Here is a 21,203-nt window from a genome sequence, read left to right on the forward strand (position 1 = left end):
AACAATTTCACATTCTAACTTCTCAAGAGATTTTTCTTTTTCATCAAGTTGGAATTGCAGAGTATCAATGATCATATCTTTTTCTTCTAAACATATTTTGAGTCAAGAAATCTCTTCATAAAAACCATCTACATCTATAGCGTCCATGTAATCATCATCTTCAAAGGCCATTAAAAGTTTATAATCAGTACCTCGTTCATCTTCATCACTATTTGATAGGCTATCACTGTCTTCATGAGTGTAGTAACTTTTCTTAGTTGCATTTTGTTTCTTGTTCCATCTAACAGGTTCCTTCCCTTTGTCAATCTTATCCTTATGAGGACATTTGGCAGCATAGTGACCGACTCTTCCACAAGAAAAGCATTGGAAGGGTAACTTACCTTGGAAATGACCAGTACCCTGTTGAAGATTTCTGATAAAATTTGATTCTTCTTCTTCTTCTAACACATGTCCTGACTCATAGTACTCTCCTTTGCCTGAAGCCTTGAAGGCAGCTTCTCTCCTATCTGATGGACCTCCTTTCCTCATTTCATAAGCAGTTAGAATTCCGTGCAGCTGTGACATTTTAAGGCTTTGTAGATTCTCTTTTTCTTCTATTGTAGAAACTTTAGATTCAAACCTAGGGGACAAAGATCTTAGAACTTTTTCAACCACAACAGCCTCTTTTATTTCTTCACCCAAATTTTTCATACAATTAACAATCTCATCTACACGAAGAAAATAGTTAGCCACACTTTCATCATTATACATCCTAAGATTTTCATACTGAATTCTGAGGGTTTGAAGTTTTGCTCGTTTTACTTGATCATCTCCTTCATAGCTCAGAACAATCTTGTCCCATATCTCTTTTGTGGATTTAAACTGCATTACCTTAACAAATTATTATTGAGATAGGCATCCTAATAGAGTATTAACCACCTTTTCATTTGTTTCATATTTCTTCTTCTCAGCCGGACCTGTAGGAGTTGTTGATGGAAAAGTATACCCTGCATCTATGATATCCCAGACTTTTGTACCAAGAGATTGAAGATAGGCAGTAACTCTTACCTTCCAATAAACGAAGTTTGTCCCATAAAAAATCGGTCGCCTGATTGATGCTTCCCTCTCGTAGTTTCTCATGATGAAATATCTTTCTTCAAGTGATCAAGCTTCTTCTGAAGAACCTGCTCTGATACCAATTGTTGGAAATAATACTGAGGGGGGGGGGGTGAATCAGTATTATCAAATTCTTTTCAATATACCTTCTAGATTTATACTTTAATTTATTCTTTAGATATTGATCATTAATTTGTATGTCAGTTCCATATAAAAATGAACAAGAACAAGAAAAATAGATAAGCACACCAAAGAACACCAGATGTAAGGTGGAAACCCAATGTGGGTGAAAACCACCTGCTGCAATATGTCTCTATCTTCTTTCAACTAGAAACATCTTTTACAAGGATTTTGTACTGGTGCAGTCCTTTACCAGTACGTAGGCTGCAACCTGCAGAGAGCTACAACTCTCCCTCATTTTCTAGTCTCTCCTGGAACGGAGCTACAACCCCCTTTGCTCTTTTACTTCTTTAAGGACCACGTTTCATTAATTTTCAAACTGGATCCAAGAAGATCAAATAATCATCAAGCACATGCAAATCACCCAATCTCCTTATACAATCAACCAATGAATCACCCAACTTCTCAGAATGTTGTAAACAGAAAAGTAATACCAGAAATCTAAACCCAGAACTCTGCAGCAATAGATAAAAGACAGCCAACAAATAGATCCACAATTTCACCAATAGTGGCCTGCGAATACCTGCAGCTCTTCTGTGTCTAAACTGCGCAGATCCGCACCTGTTCATTCTTCTGCTCTGCGTATCTCTGCACCACTCATTCTGCTGCCCTGCGTACCTCTGCTCAGATCCGCACCTGCACTGTCCATCTGATAGCGTACCTCCGCAACTTGTTCTTCTGTTTCCCTGCGAACCTCCGCACTGTGTCTTCTTCTGCACTGCGTACCTCGCACTGCACCTTCTGCTGCGCTGCATACCCTTGCACTGCGCCTTCTCCTGCGCTGAATACCCCCGCACTCAAGCCGTAGATCGCCTACGAACCTCTGATTAGGGCCAAATTAACAGTCTTCTAATGTGCCACAGACAGTCAGATCCACAGATCTGATCATGTGCCCAAGAGATCACGACTTATCAATAGATTCGCCTTAAGTTTTCTCCTTGATTTAGATCTAGCTTTTAAAACAAATCACCCAAAATTTCAGATCTTAAGATATTCAAATTTCAAAAGTGTATAGCCAAGTGATCTCTTTTCCTTTTTATAGGCAATCCCTTATTCAAACCATGAGACAAAACCATCGAAAACCAATACAAGCGATCCAAACAGGGGTTCAAATAATTTAGATCCTATACCACGGGCCAAAACCATAGGATCATGAATGACGGGCTAAATACCAGGGGCCAAACATAAGAAACCCCACGTGAGCATGCTTCTCTGCATTGGAGTGAGTGAATTGGGGGACCTCACCTTATGAACGGATAACCTGCGGGTATGTCCGCACTTCCTGGATGGCGAACTTGTGGGTCTGCACCTTTTGAATGATGCACCTGCGAACCTCTTATTTTCCATCATTTTGAGAGCCTGAAATAGATTTTTGCCACTTGAGTGAGTTTCCATCAAATACAACACCTGTACCAGAGAGCCAAACCAGAATCATAATGCCAACAGTCTTTTCTTGATCTGCCTACGCACTGTTAATCTCATTGTAACCAGAAAATCCATCCATAAAGGAAAAACTTTCACTCCCAGCACATTCATCAATGATCTTATCAATGAACGGAGTGGGATAGTTATCCTTTGGGCAGGCACGATTGAGATCACGGTAATCGACGCAAATAGGGATCATGCCTTGTTTCTTTGCCACTAGTACAATATTTGACACCCAATCTGTGAGAGGGATCAGATAAATAAATCCATCTTGGAGAAGTTTTTCAACTTCACCCTTGATAGCGGCTGCTTTCCTAGGGCATTGGCAAATGGGCTTCACGTGAGGATAAGTCAGTATTTCATGCATGACGATGCTAGGATCAATGCCAGTAATTTCCTCATATGACCACGCAAACACATCACAGAATTCTTGGAACAGACGAGTATAGAGCTTGATCTCATCTAGAGAACAAGTTACCCTGATATGGACATTTTCAAAGACACCAGGATTGACATAAATATCATTTGGCATCATTTGGTAATGTTATCCAAATTTCCTTCCGACCATACTTCATGGGTCATGATTAGTGCCTGAAGCGATAGTAAATGGAACTGAGAAGAGAACTCTTCGAGACGAGTATACATGACCATTGGGCTAGGCAGGAACAAGGAACAATGATGAGTATCGTTCCAAGGTGGTTCCTCCAAAGACATTATTTCCATGATACTCTAATCATAAATAAAAGTCTCTGCTAAGGGATCAAGAGATTCGGAAGCACCAAGCCATGGGGATTGAGAATATGTATCGAGATATGTCCTCGAAACAGGAAAAGCAGAGGATACGGAACTTAAGGCTGAAACAATTTCCACATAATTGATTTCGGCGGGACTAAGTGGAATAACCTTGCCCTAGGTATCAATAAGATCCAGTGAAGGTATGACCCAAGGATTAGATTTGACCGAGATCATGTTAACAGAGGCAACATGAGAAGGTGGGAGTGGAAAAATTCCCATCAAAGCATAATCTTTAAAAATTCCTACCCCCACACTCTCATAAGGAGAACTAGTGTGCTTGACATACGGAATGTTTCCACATGAAGAGGAAGAGGCAAAGAAGTACATTTGGTCGATTGTGACTATCTTCCCTTGATGGGGAAAACAAACCACGCGGAACAAGGAGGAGGCTATAGCATGCATGGCATGGGTCCAACTCCGTCCGAGTAGAAGATTATAATTGAGATTAGTGTCAAAAATCTTTACCTCGACATGTACTACATTTCCTTCCAAAGTAATGGCAAGGTTGCGTAAGACACTGAATGGTCGTGAATCACGTCCTTTGAAAGCTTCCAAAGTGTTAGGGGATTAGTTCAGTGTAGGAGAACCAATTTCCTTCCAGCAAGTGACTGACATGATGCAGGTAGAGGCACCTTCATTGATGATATTCCCATGAATGGTTTTCTCATTAATGATTACCTGAATGAGAAAGGAAATCTGATGAGGCAAACGTGGAACATGGTTCTCTATATCAAAACATATCAAATTAGAATCAATAGGATCAATACCCCCAATAACCAACAATAATGACTTCCGCTGGGATGGACAACTTTGAAGTACCTTGAGAGCAAACATAGTTGATTGCGCCCGACCCAAATCCTCAACAATATTATAATGTTGAGTGGCTCAAGTGTTGGGATTATATGAGGACTTCCTTAGCATACCTCGAGAAGGTGGAAAAATAGCAGAATCAAGGTTAGTTCTCTCCATATGGAGAGGACCAGAACTTGGTGGGGCAAAAGAAGAGGGGGTGGCCTCTTTCTCTTTCCCGACTGTCGGAGCAGGAGTTTGATAATATTTTGATCTGGTAGCCAGATTAATCGGCATACTCATCATGAACACTTGTGAACCTGAGGAAGCAGACGATTCAGGTTGGTATACCAATTGAGATTGTTGAGATGGAAACAACTCTTTCAGGACAGCTGAGGTCCCTTTGAGCAAGCGACTAACTTTGGATCATCAGGGACAATCCTTAGTATAGTGATCCTCCTCACAAATGAAGCATGGATACTTAGGCTTCCATTGTGAAGCATCACCAGCAGATGACTTGGGAGGACCCTGTTTTGGGGCATAGGCTTTAATCTTGCCTTTTCCTTTCTTCTTACCTTTCGATGATTTGTCCGTTGCGGTAGACTGGATAGCATGGACCTCTGAGGTTTTACCAGGTCTAGGTGAATTTCGGGAGGGACAATTGGAAGTAGTGTTTGAGATTGAATTCTATTTGGAAGAATATTTTGCAGGGGCTTGAGACACTGAACCAATTACTCCATCGACAGGAAGTGTCGCATATGATTTCGATGTCATTATATCGGATGATGTCCATGGAGCATCAGTTAATAACTCATACAAAGTGTCAGACTGGGATTAAACAAGATCCAGGTACTGGGCATGAGCAATGGCTTACTCTTCTGTAATGCACCCACCCATATATATATATATATATATTGCGAGAAATTGGAGTGACGAATGACTTGGTAAACCATTATGTCAGTAATTGATCAGGAATCTCGAACTTGATCAGGCGACATCTCCATTCATGGATCAGAGATGTGTGTCACATTATTTTTCTTAAGCGATGTGAGAAAATGGGTTCCAGTTTCATAGCGAACCAGCAACTAAAAATGCGTGAGGAAATCCATGGCTAAATATTTGAAGTCATGATAAGTATTTCGAGGGAGCTCGATGTACCACTTGGTTGCAGCGCCTGTAAGAGTTTGTTGGAAAAGACAGAGACGAATAGAATCATCAATGTAAGAATTTGAAGAGCACCAAAGGTGATATGTCATCACATGGGCTTGGGGATCTTCTTTTTCTTTTCCATCAAACTTTAGACAATCGCTCAGGATCTTGTATGGAACTGGAGGCCAGTATGGTGAATGAAGAATTAGATCATTCATAAGCCGAGACACATCTGGAAACTCTAGTGTAACCAAGAATGACAATTTAGTATTGAAAGGCATTAGAGATTGATAATCAGGTTCAATCGGAGGAACCCATCCCTACTGGTAAGTATTTTGGCCCCATATTGGAGGGTTATGTCCATACAACATTTTATTTTCCCCCCACTATAGGTTACCTTGCCCGTAGGGAGGATTTTGACCTTAAAAACCTTGAAATTGTCCAGCCATAGGTTTTCAATAAGCAACATATGGGTTAAAAGGTTGTTGAGCCTGTTGACCTTGGACAGATGGATATTGCACCTGTTTTCCCTGGGCATACGGGTTGTGAACCTGTTGCCCCTGAACAAGAGGATTTTGGACCTACTGCCCTTGGACATAAGAATTTTGCACTTGCTGCCCTTGGACATAGGGATTTTGGACATGCTACCCTTAGACAAAAAGATTTTCAACCTGTTGCCCTTGGACATTAGGATTTTGGGCCTACTGCTGCAGGACTTGACCCTAACCTTGTCCTTGCAAGGGTTGACCCTATTGATATGTATATGAGGGTTGTTGCTACCCGGGTTGGCCCTGCTGCTGCAAGGGCTAACCTTGCAGCTTCAAAGGTTGTCCCTATGGTTGCAAAGGTTGACCTTGCAAAGACACAGGTTGATAATTTTTTTGAGCATACTACATTTGCGACTGCTTGGTTTGTTGCAATTGTTACGAGGGTTTCCCTTGCGGTTGTTGCATTTGTCCTTGCTGCAGCATCATCTGCCCTTGCTGCTACATGGATGGCCCTTTCTGCAACAAAGGTTTCCCTTGTTGTTGCAGAGGTTGTCCTTGTTGCTGCAACGGTACTTGAATTGCTCCTGGATTGAGACCTTGAAAATTTCTGAACTGTATCTGGCCATAGCCACCAAGAAAGGAGGATGGACCAGGCTGAACATACTATCCAAGCTGCAGGACGTAGGGTGGATTGACCATTCCTTGGGAACCATATGGAACATAAGGAGTTTGGTACTGAACCTGAGTCTCATAAGGCTGTTGATACTGGAAATTGCCTGACCCAGATGGACCAACGTGATTTTGGACCTGTTGGTACTGGACATTGCTTGATCCAGTAGGACCAACAGGGTTTTGAAGAGCACCAGAAGAAGGTTGGTTCATCCCAACCATGTGAGGTTGTGAGCTACTCACATTGGTTATTCTTGACACCATAGAAACATTCAGATTCTTCCCCCCAGGAGATGGCACAGCTTGTCCACTTACTGGAGGGGTCGAAGAACTGGCAACAACATGACTCGAGAAAGTTGGTTGAATCGGATGGGTGACTAGGATAGACGATACAAGAGGGTTCAGAACAGTGGGCTGCACCAGGACTAAGGTAACTGTAGAAATCATCACCTGTTGGGAGGTTGGGTTCTGAATGAACGGACCTGTGGTAGGCATAGCACCAGACACCAAAACAGGGTTGTGATAAAGTGACGAGGCACTAGGTGTACCTGAGACCAATTGTGATAAAGTCACATAATTAGGGAGTAAATCCCTATAAATATTGGTAGGAATGCTTCCCGTGTAAGGGAAACCTTTAGGAGGAAACTGATGTTCTTCCTCTTCGACAGTGTGTGGAGTGGAAACCTTTGAGTGATCTGGAGAGGAGACTGGAGCGTTGCCTTCAAGCTCCATGGGTGGAAACAAGCAACAATGAACAACCGAAGATGTTCGAGGGGATAATTTGAAAGGAATACCTAGTTGATCATACGGACTATACGGACATTGCGGTGATATCTCAATAGGGTCGAACAAAGGATTTCGAGGATATACAACCAATCCAAGCTGACTTTCAATAGTCGGCAAACTCTTAGGAGTCTAGATAGGATTTTCTGGGGATTCCAAGCCAATATCAAATAGTGACCCAATATCTGAAGGAGGTGGAGGATGAGATGAAAAAGGCTGAATGCTCAGAACAATTCCAAGTTCAACACCTTGGTCCTCAAGTGATTGCGGTAATTCAAGAAATGGCTCCTCTGACAATCTTTCAGATGGAGGAGAGGAAGAGGAACTAAGTGAAAAATATGGTTCAACCATGATGCCTTTGTCTCAAGTATCAAGAAAAGAGAGTAAAGTTCAAGGCTTTAAATTTACTTTAAGGAATACTCGTGATTTGGTCTTGAAGAGACTAACAGGATATTATAAGATCGTGGGCAACAATTTTTAAAGACACATCAATAAACTAGTGCTCTTTCATATTTTAAGAGTCAAGAAAGAAGCAAAGATGACTATATCACTTTCGATTGGAAACGAGCTCGAAAGGAAAAATGCTTGGATGATCTTTTAAGTTTAATGAGTCAAAAATATCAAATGACTACTCTGGATGATCTAGGTAAAAAGGATTACCAGGTAACCATGAACTACATAATACCTCCAGACGAACCGAGAAGTACGGGCAGGCAATCTCCTTGAATGTTGTGTTCGGTGTATCATGTTTACAAGGTAGTAGACTCAGATTCCTATGGATAAAAGATTGCAGCCTAGTGAGGTCTCCCTTTATATACTCGACGGTACGGGGAGCACAAGTCTGTACTAGTGATGTCTAGTGCTGAAACTAATGGCAGTTGCTAGGTTTAAAGATGTTGGAACACGTCTCTAGCCTAGATCTTCTATATGTGATCGTTAGGTTACAAATTTGCCTTAGGTTAATTTAGTTCATTTTAAATTATATCTTGAATTATGTCTCGGTTTTCAGGCCTTAGCGATGTGACTCGAAAATTCCTATGTGTAGCTAAATGAGACAAGACTCTTTCAATTCAATGAATCATCTACACTAGAGAGGGTAGAAAACACAATCAAATACAAACAACCAAGCAACTAAAAGCAAAAATAATATTTTCACTACTTTACTTTTTGAAAATAAACTAATGAAAAAACTCTTTCCAATTCCTAGTTTCCTAACAAGTGCACTCCAAACAATCCTTTCAAGAGTGAAGAGAATTATTTTTTCTTTTCAAATGCAAATGCAACCCTAGTCTTCAATTATTCTAACTAACATAACATATTGATGTAAAAAACTAGAATTATGTGTTTTTCATGAACGACAAAATGAGTGTTTCATCAAATATTTCAATGAAAAAGTTTTTGAGACAATCAATCCTCAAGCAAATGAAAAGGCACAAAAGAGACTCTCTTTCAAACTAATGAAGCAATGACTTTACCAACAACAAGACAAGAAATTTGAGCTATGCCGGAAAAGAGATTTTTAAACAAGCAAACAAAACTTTGCAAACTTGTGTGATGGAGATCAAAGCAATAAGAGGACTATAAACGAAATGTAAGGAGTAAATTCACCAATAGATTGACTCACTAAGTTCACAATCAACTGAATGGATGACAACCTACATGCCCTATGGCTACAAACCATCCACAAACTCGAGAAATAAAGTAAAAAGAAGGCAAGTCAACAAGCAAATAAACCAAGTCAAAATGCAGCTTTCCAGCCAGGGAGAAAACATTCTAAACAAGTTACAAGGCAGAAATCAAGAAAGCAAGGCACGCTAGTTGAGATTTGGGGTAAACCCTAATCTTCACCTACAGGCATCAGCGCGACTGCCTAACTAACAACAAACACTAGAAGGGGGTCAGCGTCATTGTTCCTAAGTATATCGCACTGTTCGGCGCGACTATCAGTTAAATAAGCGTGTTGGACGAGGATACAAGGAAAAAATAAAAAAATTTCAAAGGCTAAGACCAGACTTGCTACTATAAATTTCAAACACAGAGTAGTAAACAAGGAAGAGAAAATATAACTAAAGGGAAATGGTGATACTAGAAAAGTTCACACAAAACCATGGAATTACAAACAAGCAAAAAGAAGGATTGGGTCCCCAGTGGAGTCACCAATTTATGGTGTAGGTAAAATTCTAAGTGCGGACACAGAAAATTCCTCTAGCCTGAGAGAGGGTCTAGCCACAAACAAGACATTCTATGGAATATTTCCTTAGCTTATAACCAATTAAGAGAGCCTCTTAGTACGCTATTCATTTGATGACGACCCTGTTTCCTTGCTCCAACTATCTTTCGTTTCTTCTTGCGAACACCTAAAACAAGTAGACAATAGCAGACAACAACTGTGATAATATACAAATTGTATTCAACCTACTTAACAAGTCAAGAAAAATTAAGCCAGAAACATGTGAAATGACATCTTATGTAGGAAATCAATCGATAGTTGCATCTATATTAAATCAAGAAAAGATTAAAATTGGCGTCTTGACGTTGTTGTTCTCCTCTAACAAATCCGGGTTCCCACACACTTCTACTAGCATTCCATGGATGGCCTTAACAATGATAGAATCAAGGGTCTTCACTTTAGGCTTCACACCAAACCAACTCACAATTCTCCCTTAAACACAAACTAAAGAGCTACAAAGTATGGGAAACTTTTTGATTACTCCAAACAAAACTTTATAAGCACTAGCACACACACACTAGCTTGTGCTTGGGAAAAGTGGAGGTTTATATAGCTTGAATGGATGAAAGATGGTTCCTCTTATCATGGGAGAAGGTCTTGTCTCTTGAGGTAGTTCCATCCTAATAGGGGAAAGGAGCCCAATCTAACCTCCTCGGCTCCATCCGACCTAACCATTTACGAGACTTTCGTTATGAAGCTTCTAGAGTTGGAAGCTTCGGCTCCATATTTAAAAAAAAAAATCCAAAAGAGGATTGCCGCAACTGAGAAAGGGCTCAGTCTATCCGATCGGTACTAGGGACAGTTGTAAACCTTGCATATTGGCGCGAGACAAACACGAGTCAGTAGCATCAGTTTTGTAAATTGGGATAAACAGAAGATTTTTGGAAAATTATGAAAAAGGGAATTGTTTTGCTCATGAAGAGGGACACAATGGGAGTTTCTTCATGATGGGAAATCATGTAGGGTTCACTGTAGAGGTCCTCCGGGATCAAGGAATGGGGAGTATAGGGACAGTGACAAAATGATGTGTAACACTCCCCTTCTTGTCAGAATCTAACCTCCATTTCTATTTTGATCTTCTTCCATTCTCGAAGGTCATTACAGTGAGCTCCCCACCACCTTGTAAGTGTTTCTTATGGTGTGACATTTAGTAGAGGCACTTTTTTTTTATTCAAGAATAGTTGCATCAATTCTGTTGATAAAAGAATTAACTGAATCTATACCATTGAAAATATGAAGGTCTTGTACCTCATTGTCAATCCAATTGATCTAACGGATTGTGTCACAATGTCTAGTGTTTATTTCGTATCCAACTTGCTCTCAATCTTCCCAGGCGGCTTCCGAGCCAACCTTTGAACTTTGAATGATCCGCTAACTATTAGACCCTTCTATCATTGGGTTGATGTAATCCTCCCTTCTTCATGTTGTTATTCTATATATTTGATCCAACAATCCTAATTCTTCCCTGTCATTCGTCAGTTTTGTGAATATTGGTCCTTGATAGGGGTCTAGGGATTGGATAACTCTAACCCCTTCTACTTCCAAAGTCATCATTCCTTCCTAAATAAATTGTGGCATAGTTATCAAAAGCCCAGTCTTTCCCAAGTAACACTGGGTATGGGTCCTTGTCCCCAATAATGTATATCACTTCAAAATCCGCATAGGTCTTCACCCCCACTATATTGAATTCTATGTCTTCTAGTCGTCCAACCAAGAGGATACAATATTGATTTTCCATATGCAGTTGGATTGGTGAAAACGTCATATTAGGCCTTCCCAAGGCACCCCACGTCTTTCTTGGAAAAATGTTGACATCTGAGCCTAGATCCAACATGGTGTCCTTAATCTAGAAACGAGCAATCTCAGCATCAATCCTAAACTCCCTTCATGTTCTCTTCTTGTTCCTCCGCACCCTCCTAGAGTGTCTTTCAGGTAGGTTGGCAGAGATGATTTCTCCCTCATCCACCCAGTCTGTGAGAGGAGCTTTCATACTTTTCCAAAACTATCCCAACATTTGATCGTCATTCATAATTTGCAGAAATAATCTGAACCGTTCTTCTATGGGTTGGGTGTTAGCTTGCTGTGGGTTTGAGCTCTTATCTTTAATAGATCCCGGTGCTCCTCATGTGGCCCTCCTATCAATTTGTTGAAAGTATTTATGGCTTCCTTGTATTATCACTTCTATTGCTCGGTGTCATATTAGCACTTTGGGGAAGCTAGTCTTATAATCTTGGGTTGTTCTATGGCTCCTATGTCAACTCCATTATTTTTACATCCCCGTGTGAATATGTTGATATTTGAGAGGGGGGTTGTCTTTGGTAACCTTGGCTCTGCATTAATCAAATTTTCTCCCCTCTAGCAGTTTCACTCTTCCCATCTTGCAATCAACTTTGGATAGTCTTATGTTGCATGTGTGTTAACCCTACAATGAGAGCACCATGGTCTTCTTGGTCGTGGGTAATCTCATGCAATATGCCCTTCATGATAACACTTGTAACAATGTATTGGGCCTCTACCTCCTATCCTACCTCCCCCCTATTCCTCCTTGTCCTCATCCTCGAGAAGTCTCATTGATTCGGAAGGTCAATCGGTCTAACCGATTAGCTAGGGCATCTAGTGCCCTACACTAATCAGTATGATGAGTTGTTGAAGCATAGAATTCACAGTAGGTGTTGTTTGGAATGTTGGATTATTTTTGCAGTATCGAACAAAGATGAGGGGGATGCCCATGTCCTCTGGATATCTCAGAGTACTCCATTTGCGCTAAACTCTGCTAATTTGGGAATGCCTGAAACTGTTTGTGCCCTCTGTATAATCCTTGTTTCCCTATCTGTGCAACTCCTACAATAGGTGTAGATCCAGGTGGTCCTACTAGTGTATATGTAGTATTTGGGCCTCGCAACTTTGGGCATTTAGTAGCAACATGACCTTCCACTAAATAGTTTGTACACCATACATTCAGTCGTGTCAGTTGTGTTGATTACAAATCCTTCAACTTTTCTGTCAGGTTCATAATTTGATGTTGTAGACCTAAAATGGACGAATCATGAAGTGTTTCTTCCCCTTATACTCATTTGGGTATCCCACCATAGCTTCAATCTTAGTTACTTGCTCCAAAGTATCTTGCAGCCTATCTATTTTTTGTTGCATCAATGGCGTACGAGTGAGAGGAAAAAATGCTTTGATAAACCAATCCCCTTGATGATTTGGATTTATTGGGTAGCTTAGTTTACCAATTGCATCCTTAAATCTCTACATCAACTCCCATGTGGTGTCTCCTTCTCGTTGTTTTATCTCCCATATTTTTAAAAACCCCTGCTAATTGGTCTGAGGAAGCTTAAATTCTTGCAAAAATTATTATCTCTTAACATCATCTACAGTTGGATTCTAGTGTAACTCTAACCACTTTATGAACCATCTCAATGCTCTTTCTCTAAGAGTGGTTTGGAATTCAATTAACTTTATATCATCCAGTATAAGAGGGCCCTCCAATGGCTTCAGATAGATACCAATGTTGCTCTACATCATCGTTCCCTTTACCAGAGAATTTGGGATACCTAGTGAATGATCCCATCATATTTGACTGAACTTGTGAAAGGAGTACAAATCAGTAGATTCATACCACGATTATTAGTTCCACTACTACTAGCACTATATTTGTAATTAGCATGCATATTATGGACTCTTGTAGTTTTGATTAACTTAAATAGAAATTTATCAGGATTATGATAAAGTACCAGGGGAAGGTTGGGGGAGATACTACCTGAGCTTCGGGGAGTCAAATCATTAATTCCTTTGGACGCATCATCTTCAACAAATAGTCTTCTTATAGAAAAGTGCATGTCATCATCCAAGCATTCCTCCAATCCTAGGTGGCTTATTCCATCCAACATTTCCATTTCTACTAGTGGGGGTGGACCCCTATCACCTTTCGGATCCATAGTTGTTGCAAACGTCTCTTCTCTTCCCACTGGAATTTCGTCCACACTTTCTTCCTCTTCTGGATCTCTTAACAACGCTCCTTATTGGTGTAAACTCTTATGCCACCTCTTAATTTCTTGCAAAGCCCTCTCCCAACATTTCTCAGATATATGTTCTCTCCTTTGCACCCTTAGATCCCTGACCTTTTGAAATTCATTTACATCCATTATTGTGACATTCTCATAGTTCCCCACATAGTAACATCCCTCCCTTTAGGTCCTTCCCCTAGTACTAGGTGTTTAAGTTGCCATGCTTGAGTTCTGGAACACCAACAAGATTTCTTCCACCATTAGAACCTTAATCCATGGAGGGATCACCTTTAGTAGCTTCCCTCGCAATCTTGATCTGAACATAGTTTCAACTTTAGAAAAATACTAATGACTCTATGTTGTGAACTCATTAATGTATCCCTATAGCATGCTCTACATCCAAAAATCTACAGCTCATGTCAGATCAATGTCAAGGCAGTGTAGCTCAAGAAGATCTGCTTGAGTCTAGGCATGGCGAGATGGGTTTTGTCCACTAGTTTTTCCTTTTACTTTCAATCTCCGCAACCAGTTGTAAATTTCTTCTGGAAACTTGCACGAGAAAATCTCATATTTTTTTAGACATGTTTTCAATGATAATCACATCGAAATTCATTTGTCGACGCATTTCAAACCAGCAAGTGTGGTTCATCGTCAGGACAAGATGAAGAACCAGATCATGGCAACAAATTAAATAGAGAGACCGAGCATTCCAATAGCTAGAAAGAAACAACTACTTTTGACCATAGGAAATGGCTATAATTGACTGAGCAACAACTACATTTGACTGGACCAAGAGTTAGGGAAAAATTAGTTAATTAATTAATTAATTTTTTATTTTTTTAGATTTTTTTATTTTATTTAAATCTATATGTAACTAAATATATCTGCTTTTAATTAATTAAATTTTTATGAACTAAGAACATTAAAGCTAATAAATAATTTATTATCCTCTTAAATAAACTACATATAAACTTATAATACTATAGGGAATATTATAGGATCAAATATTAATTAAATAAATAATTAGTTAATTTGATTACTAAGTCTATTTATATGTAACCAAATAAGTATTATCTTCTTTTACAACTAAATAAATTCATATACATATTGACATGTGAATTACTAGGATAAAAATATAAATGTTTATTAAACTATTAATTAATCATCTAATTCGTTTATTTATTTTCATCTAACTACATATAAACTTGTATTGATTACTAGCTAGTTCTAAGTACAAGATCTCTTCCTTCAACTTCCCTATACTTCGTCGGCAGAGTTGAGCTTGTTGAGAAACAAACCAGTCCACTTGTTCATGCCAACAGTTTTGCAGTTCTTCCTTAAATATCCTCGATACCATATTCCAAACCCATTTTTGAAATTCCAGGGTCTCAGCAATGGAACCATTTGTTGGTGTGAAAATAGCAACAGGGTTGATACCCTAGGTTCGGGAACAGGGGACAACAAAGCTCCATTGTAGTCTAGCACAACGCTGAAATTTTCACCTTACTCGGAAGGGTAAAGAGTCTCACCTAAGGCATGTCATGACCTTAGTTAGAGGGGGATCAGAATCCAGTATAATGAGGAATCACATCAGAGAGAAAAGAATCAAAGAACACTAAACATACCACACAGAAGCTTGATCACAACAAGTCATGCATGGTTGTAAAGGGAAGGCTACTTAAATATATGCATATATAAAAAATTTAAAGAACCAGATTAACATTCAACTAATACACAACTGTTCCAATAATCATTCTTCACCACTAGTCTAAGCAGCAACATCATTATATCAGGCTCAAGGGCTTCTTTTCCCGAATACAAACTCTCAAGAAAGATCAGTACAAAAGCATATGAAATAATAGACACATAGCAACTCTCTTAGCTCCGCAATAACAACATTCCAGTGTTCTCTTTTATTCTACCTTTTCACACTTCCTTCCTGTTGATGCCCCGAAAATCGTTGTATCAACATTGGGGGATAAACACCCGGTCCGGACCTTAATACAGCTCCTTTTCCGTTTGGAATGGTGGCTCCGACTGGGGATAATGGGACCAGTTTCCCAGTAATGAATAAACAGGATGGATGAATGATTGATTGTCTAATCTAATGATAGGCAAATAAATTAATCTATCAGCAAAATAAAAGATCTACTACTAATCCCGGGAAATATTGTATTTTGAAGTGTAGTGCTTGATGATCTATGTTTATTAACAGGCATATAGATGACTCCATCTAATAAACATGGACATTTATTCATACAAGGATTACTTCGCTTAAATAGTTAAACAAAGTGATTAACGCAATATTGCTACACTTATCATTTATATCATCAATACATATATGATCAAAAGAAAAGCATTATTATAAACATCCAATAGTGGAGGAAATAAAGAAATGTTGTTGAAACACATACATATATTCGATAATAGCAAAGGCGATCAAATGACAATTCATATAAAAGGAATGAATTCAAACATAGATAATAGTACCATATGAGCTGCTAGTCACTCCCGATATCAATCGCTATTTGAGATTCTTCTTCCAACGCAGAAATACTTTCAAACAAAGAAAGTAGTGCACATTTTCATAAAAGCTTCCTTGCCAAAATTAGAATAATTGGTCCAGTTTTATAAAAGAATATGCCTGAAGTACAGTAGTGCAACTTCAGGCTTTGAGTCAAGTACAAAACTTTACGACCTTTTCCAAAACAATGAAAGGGTCTATAAATACTAAATTAAACTAATTATATATGAAACTGAAATCCTACTTAATTGGTATCGAATGATCTTGAATATCTCCTTCTCAGCAATCTGGCATTCGGCGGCATGAATCATCATGTAGGTTGTTTGCCTTTAAACCTGAGCTGAATTATCGCAAGCATTGGCTCCACTTCGGGAGGTCTGTTGAGGCGGGAGTTGAGATGGGCGGCATATGTGGCATCCTGAATATTGGGAATAATATACCCGATTGCATCTGTAAGGCATTTGAGGCCGGCTCTTTGAGTATGTGGTTTTACCAAGAAGAACCAATAGGCGTCCCATGTTAAACTGTTAATTCCAGCAATTAATCTCCCATTTTTCTCCAGATCCCGATAACATGACTCCTCCAATGTTTTCGCCGCTGTCAATTTACCTGGAGTGCATTGGGAAATCATGTTAGACAAGTAGAGAGTATTATTAGCCAATTCAACCAAATTACTTGTGGTTGATTTGCATCTTGAAATTGCCCTCTCTGCTTTCATTAACTGGGACTGCCATTCTGTAAATAATATTTCTTTATGTGATTCTAAAATCCTTGGTAAATTTGCCGCCTGTCCCTGATCGGTATCTTTCCACTCAAGAAATTTAGTTAATGTTTCTTCAGCTTGATCCAAGTCTGTTCTAGCCATTTCTGTTTGTTTACTTATTGATGTCATCAAATCGCATAATGGCTCGGCCTAGGTGATTTGTTGACATAAAAGCTTGATCTGTGTTATTAATGCCTTAATTATATGTAATGCTTCTGATTTGAATTCGGCTATCTGTGGAAGATCCTTTGTCTTCTCAAGTTGTGCTGATAATTGAGCAATCTACTCATCTTTTAACTTCAGCATTTGTTCATTTGCTGCCCTTAGTTATGTCAATGCCTCAAACAACTCTTTCTGCTTCTGGACTGCGCTGTGATCAATTCTCTGTTTCTCTTCCTGCAATTGTTGAGTTAATTGATTATTTATTTGCTTATGTGTCAACAATTGTCGTTCTGCCTGCTCTGCCTTCTGCTGTGCTTCTGTTAGTTGTGCTTTCAATAAAAAGATCTCCTGGTCTTTTGTTTTTAATAAAAGACTCACCTCCGATGCCTTATCTATTGTTGCTGCCGAATAGGCTCCAGCATATTGTGATAGTTTTGTTAGGTCATCAGAGGGGTCAAATTCCTCCTTCCAAACCACATTGCCCGTGACCGTTTGTTCTGGGAATAGGGAAGTTTGATCAGTCCTTCTCCTCTTCCTCTATCGTTTTACCACAGCTTTGTGTCTCGGGCTATAGAAGACATCCAAGGGAGGAATTTCTTCTATCTGCAAGATAATTTGATCGGAGGGATCCTTTGGGATTATTTCTACTTCCTTCGAACTGGGTAGGCTGCTGGTTCCACTTGGAACCTGTTTTGAAGTGGTCTCCTGTGTATCTGTCTGTTTTTAGGTTTCGGTGTCCTTTGAGAATTCAAGACTACTAATAATTGAATCAAATTGTTGCCATTCCTGGAGAAATTTGGGATCAATTTGAGTATCTACATTTACCTCTATGTTGCTCTGTTCCTGCTCTTTAGTCTGGGTTTTCTCTTGCACTTTCTCCTGTTCTTCTGTTGTAACTGGAGGTTCCTTAGGATGTAGCTGTTCCGGCTCGCTTGGTCCTGTGCTGGGGTTGTTGCCAACAGATCTAGAGGCAGAGTTTGCAACCTCTGTTCTCTAAGTCTGTTGAATTCAACTAACCCTTCATCTTTGTATTCCATTATGGCCAATGATCTAACTTGATACATTGATTCAGCTGAGGAGAACAGGTCATCAAACTTATCTTCTTTATGATCAAACTTTGTCAATTTGGCCTGTTCGAGTGCATTATAGGTGACCTTGTTAGGATCAAATCTCCTGTTAGGGAGAGTCACTTGAGTTAATGACTTCATCTTCTTAACTTCTTTTTCTGCATGTTTGAAATCATGCAAAGTTTAGACACCACATTTTAGAGGAAAGGAGGGCCAGACCTACTTCTTATTTTTCTTCAGAGTTTGTGTAACTCCTTCGGCAATAATCTGATAGGCTATCTCCCTTGCCAGTAGTTTATCAGGTATGTACAAAGGAAGGACATGAGGTTCGGCTTGGCTGCCGAAAATTCTTACATAAGTAAATTTCTCCTCTCCGAACCATCTTCCTATTGATGTCAAATCAATCCCTGCTTGGTAAGAAATTTTGGGAGCAGGTTTATTAAAAATAGAATAATGAATGGATAACATGAAGCCGTTGCAGACTTGGTATAAATGGTGCTTATAGGAAGTCTTCCACAATTTCTGATGGTATATGTGAATTGGCGTGGGGTCTTGTGTAGTCCACCTCCAGCCGAGTACAGGAAACTCAGAATTAAAACACAGGGTATCTAGTATATAAGCACTGTAGTAGAATGGGGGTATAAGCCTTTCGGAGACGGAAGTTTTAGTTCTAAAATTAAGAACTGTTGTCGCTAGCTTATCTGACAGTATGGTTTCCCAATCCATTATCTCACTATTACATGCCGCTTCCATCAAGGGAACCATTTCAATGGTGAAATTAGCGGAATCGTGCAACCCCCACAATCTACACATCATTATCCCAGCATAACAATACGGAGAACATAGAGAATCAACAGAGTACTTACCGGAAGTTTCATGCTTATGTTTCGCCGGATTTTGCCTACACTCCGAAATGGGTTCGGATTCAGTCTCGTTCTCATTTCGGAATTTCTCCAGAAATGCCTTGTTGTACTTTTTCTCTGGATCAGGCAAATGATACATTTGCCTTAAATCATTATCCTTGAATGAACCGAAGATTCTCCCATCTCTGGTGCAGAAGGTTCTGCCTATGATTGGGATTTCCTCAATTGCCCATTTCACTACATCCGTATATGGGAGAATTTGTTCCCGAGCTGCTATCCGATGAAGGAAAGAGTCGGCCAAGTCTTTTAAAGTACCATCAGATTTTCGACTGGAACCTGCTGTAGCTTGTACTGCCGTCACCTTTGGTTCTTCGGCCTCGATCAAATTATAGGTACTTTGCCAAGTGGTCTTGCCAAGTCCTGAACATGTAGTATCAGAAATCAATCCTTTCTTTTTAGTTGCTGGATCAGTGACGGCTTGTCCTGTGGCTGGTGCAGTGGAAGCGATTGCGGTTTTCTTAGACTTCTTCCCCATTCTGCTTGAATCTATTACTTCGAAAGAATTCTGCACAGTAGTGGAAATAAGCGTAACACAGAGAATTGGTAGCGAAAACCAAATATGAGTGAAATATATTGATAAATGCACGATGAAGGATTAACTTAAAGTGGCCTCGGATACAATCTATGAGAAGATTTTTAAGTTTACTATTTCATTAAATGGCCGTTAAAACTTGCCAATCCTTTAAATGCCCATCATATTGCTTATCGACCGAATGATTTGTTTAAGCATGCCTTGGATTTTTTGGCGGTTGAGCGCAGGTGCATCACTGTTTGAAAGATAAGGCCTTTAATACGAATTAATCGTAATATCCCTGCTTTAACAGTTTTTGAAGTTTGCGCTTTTGGCTTTATCGCAATCGGGTGTCAAGGGAAAACTTAACTCTTTATATTGACACCTTTTGGAATTCCCGATCGCCGATAGCGATATCGCATCAGGAGTATTGACTGGGGCACTTTAAAATGCATGCATGGTATATCTCCGATCGCCGATAGCGATATCGCATCACATCGGGGCGAAAGGGGACTTGATCGCATAACAATCGAAGCAAAAAGCACTTGATCGCATCGCAATCGGAGCAAAAAGCACTTGATCGCATCACATCGGAGCGGAAGGCACTTTTGTTATGGGAACTTATTATTGCCGATATCCAATAGCCTATTGCATGTTATCGCGTCGGAGAAAACCAAATGGGCCTTTAAGTTATGCCTCCTTTGTCATTGCGATATGCGATCTTGCGATTGCTTTATCGCAATGATAAAAGATTAATCATTTATATTATTGGTTTGTAAAAAAAAGGTTTTTGTAATGTTTTCATTTTGTTTTCGGACCTTTTTTGAATGATACAAAGTTGATACCAATTAAAAAATAAAAAGGGACCCATTTCATATTATAGTTTTGTGAATAAAAATTGGTATGAAATGGGGGGTTGTTGTAGAGCACAACACTTCCTTATCTTTATGCACCAGCCTGGACTGCCGGTTCTTTCTTGGGACCTCCTCCTTCTTCCTTGATTGGTTGTTTCTATTCCTCAATTTTCATTGTCCTTTTCTTGCTCAGTTGGGGATACTCCTTTCTGCCATTCCTCTGCAACTGCCAGTCTTCATTGACTTCCTTCCTCTTTCCCTGTTGCCTCTCCTCTAGCTTTCCAATGGCTATCACGGCCACTTGTCACCGACCTTCTAGCTTATTTCCAAAACTTCTTAATTCCTCAAAAATGAAGGCCCCAACACACCATAAATTTTTCAACAAATTACAACACTTAGAAGTTCTTACTCGACAAACATAGAGGGACTCTCAACAATGCATGCTAAATCCAATAGCCCATACTTGACTTGATAGATTTCTAATGGTAGTTGATTCACCAAATATATTTAACTCATCATGAACAATAGTCATATAAATCATGACTTTCTTTCAAATAATTAGACTTACAATCTCATATTGACAACATGAACACCATACTCTGACAAAGAATCTAATGACTGTAAATACCAATTAATAGTACCTTTGATACCAAGTGTTAAAATGATGCTTTTTGTCGCTCAAATTGTACAAGCATTGTGTGACAATGAATCAGGCTAGGGATTGTCACTCTAATCCTCGCTCACTCCATTCTAGAGGTATCCCAACAATAGGATATGGGGGGTAGT

Source organism: Pinus tabuliformis, chromosome Q (assembly GCF_031772625.1).
Source record: "Pinus tabuliformis cultivar Carrire ecotype Pingquan chromosome Q, CPIR1, whole genome shotgun sequence".
NCBI classification, from domain to species: Eukaryota; Viridiplantae; Streptophyta; class Pinopsida; order Pinales; family Pinaceae; genus Pinus; species Pinus tabuliformis.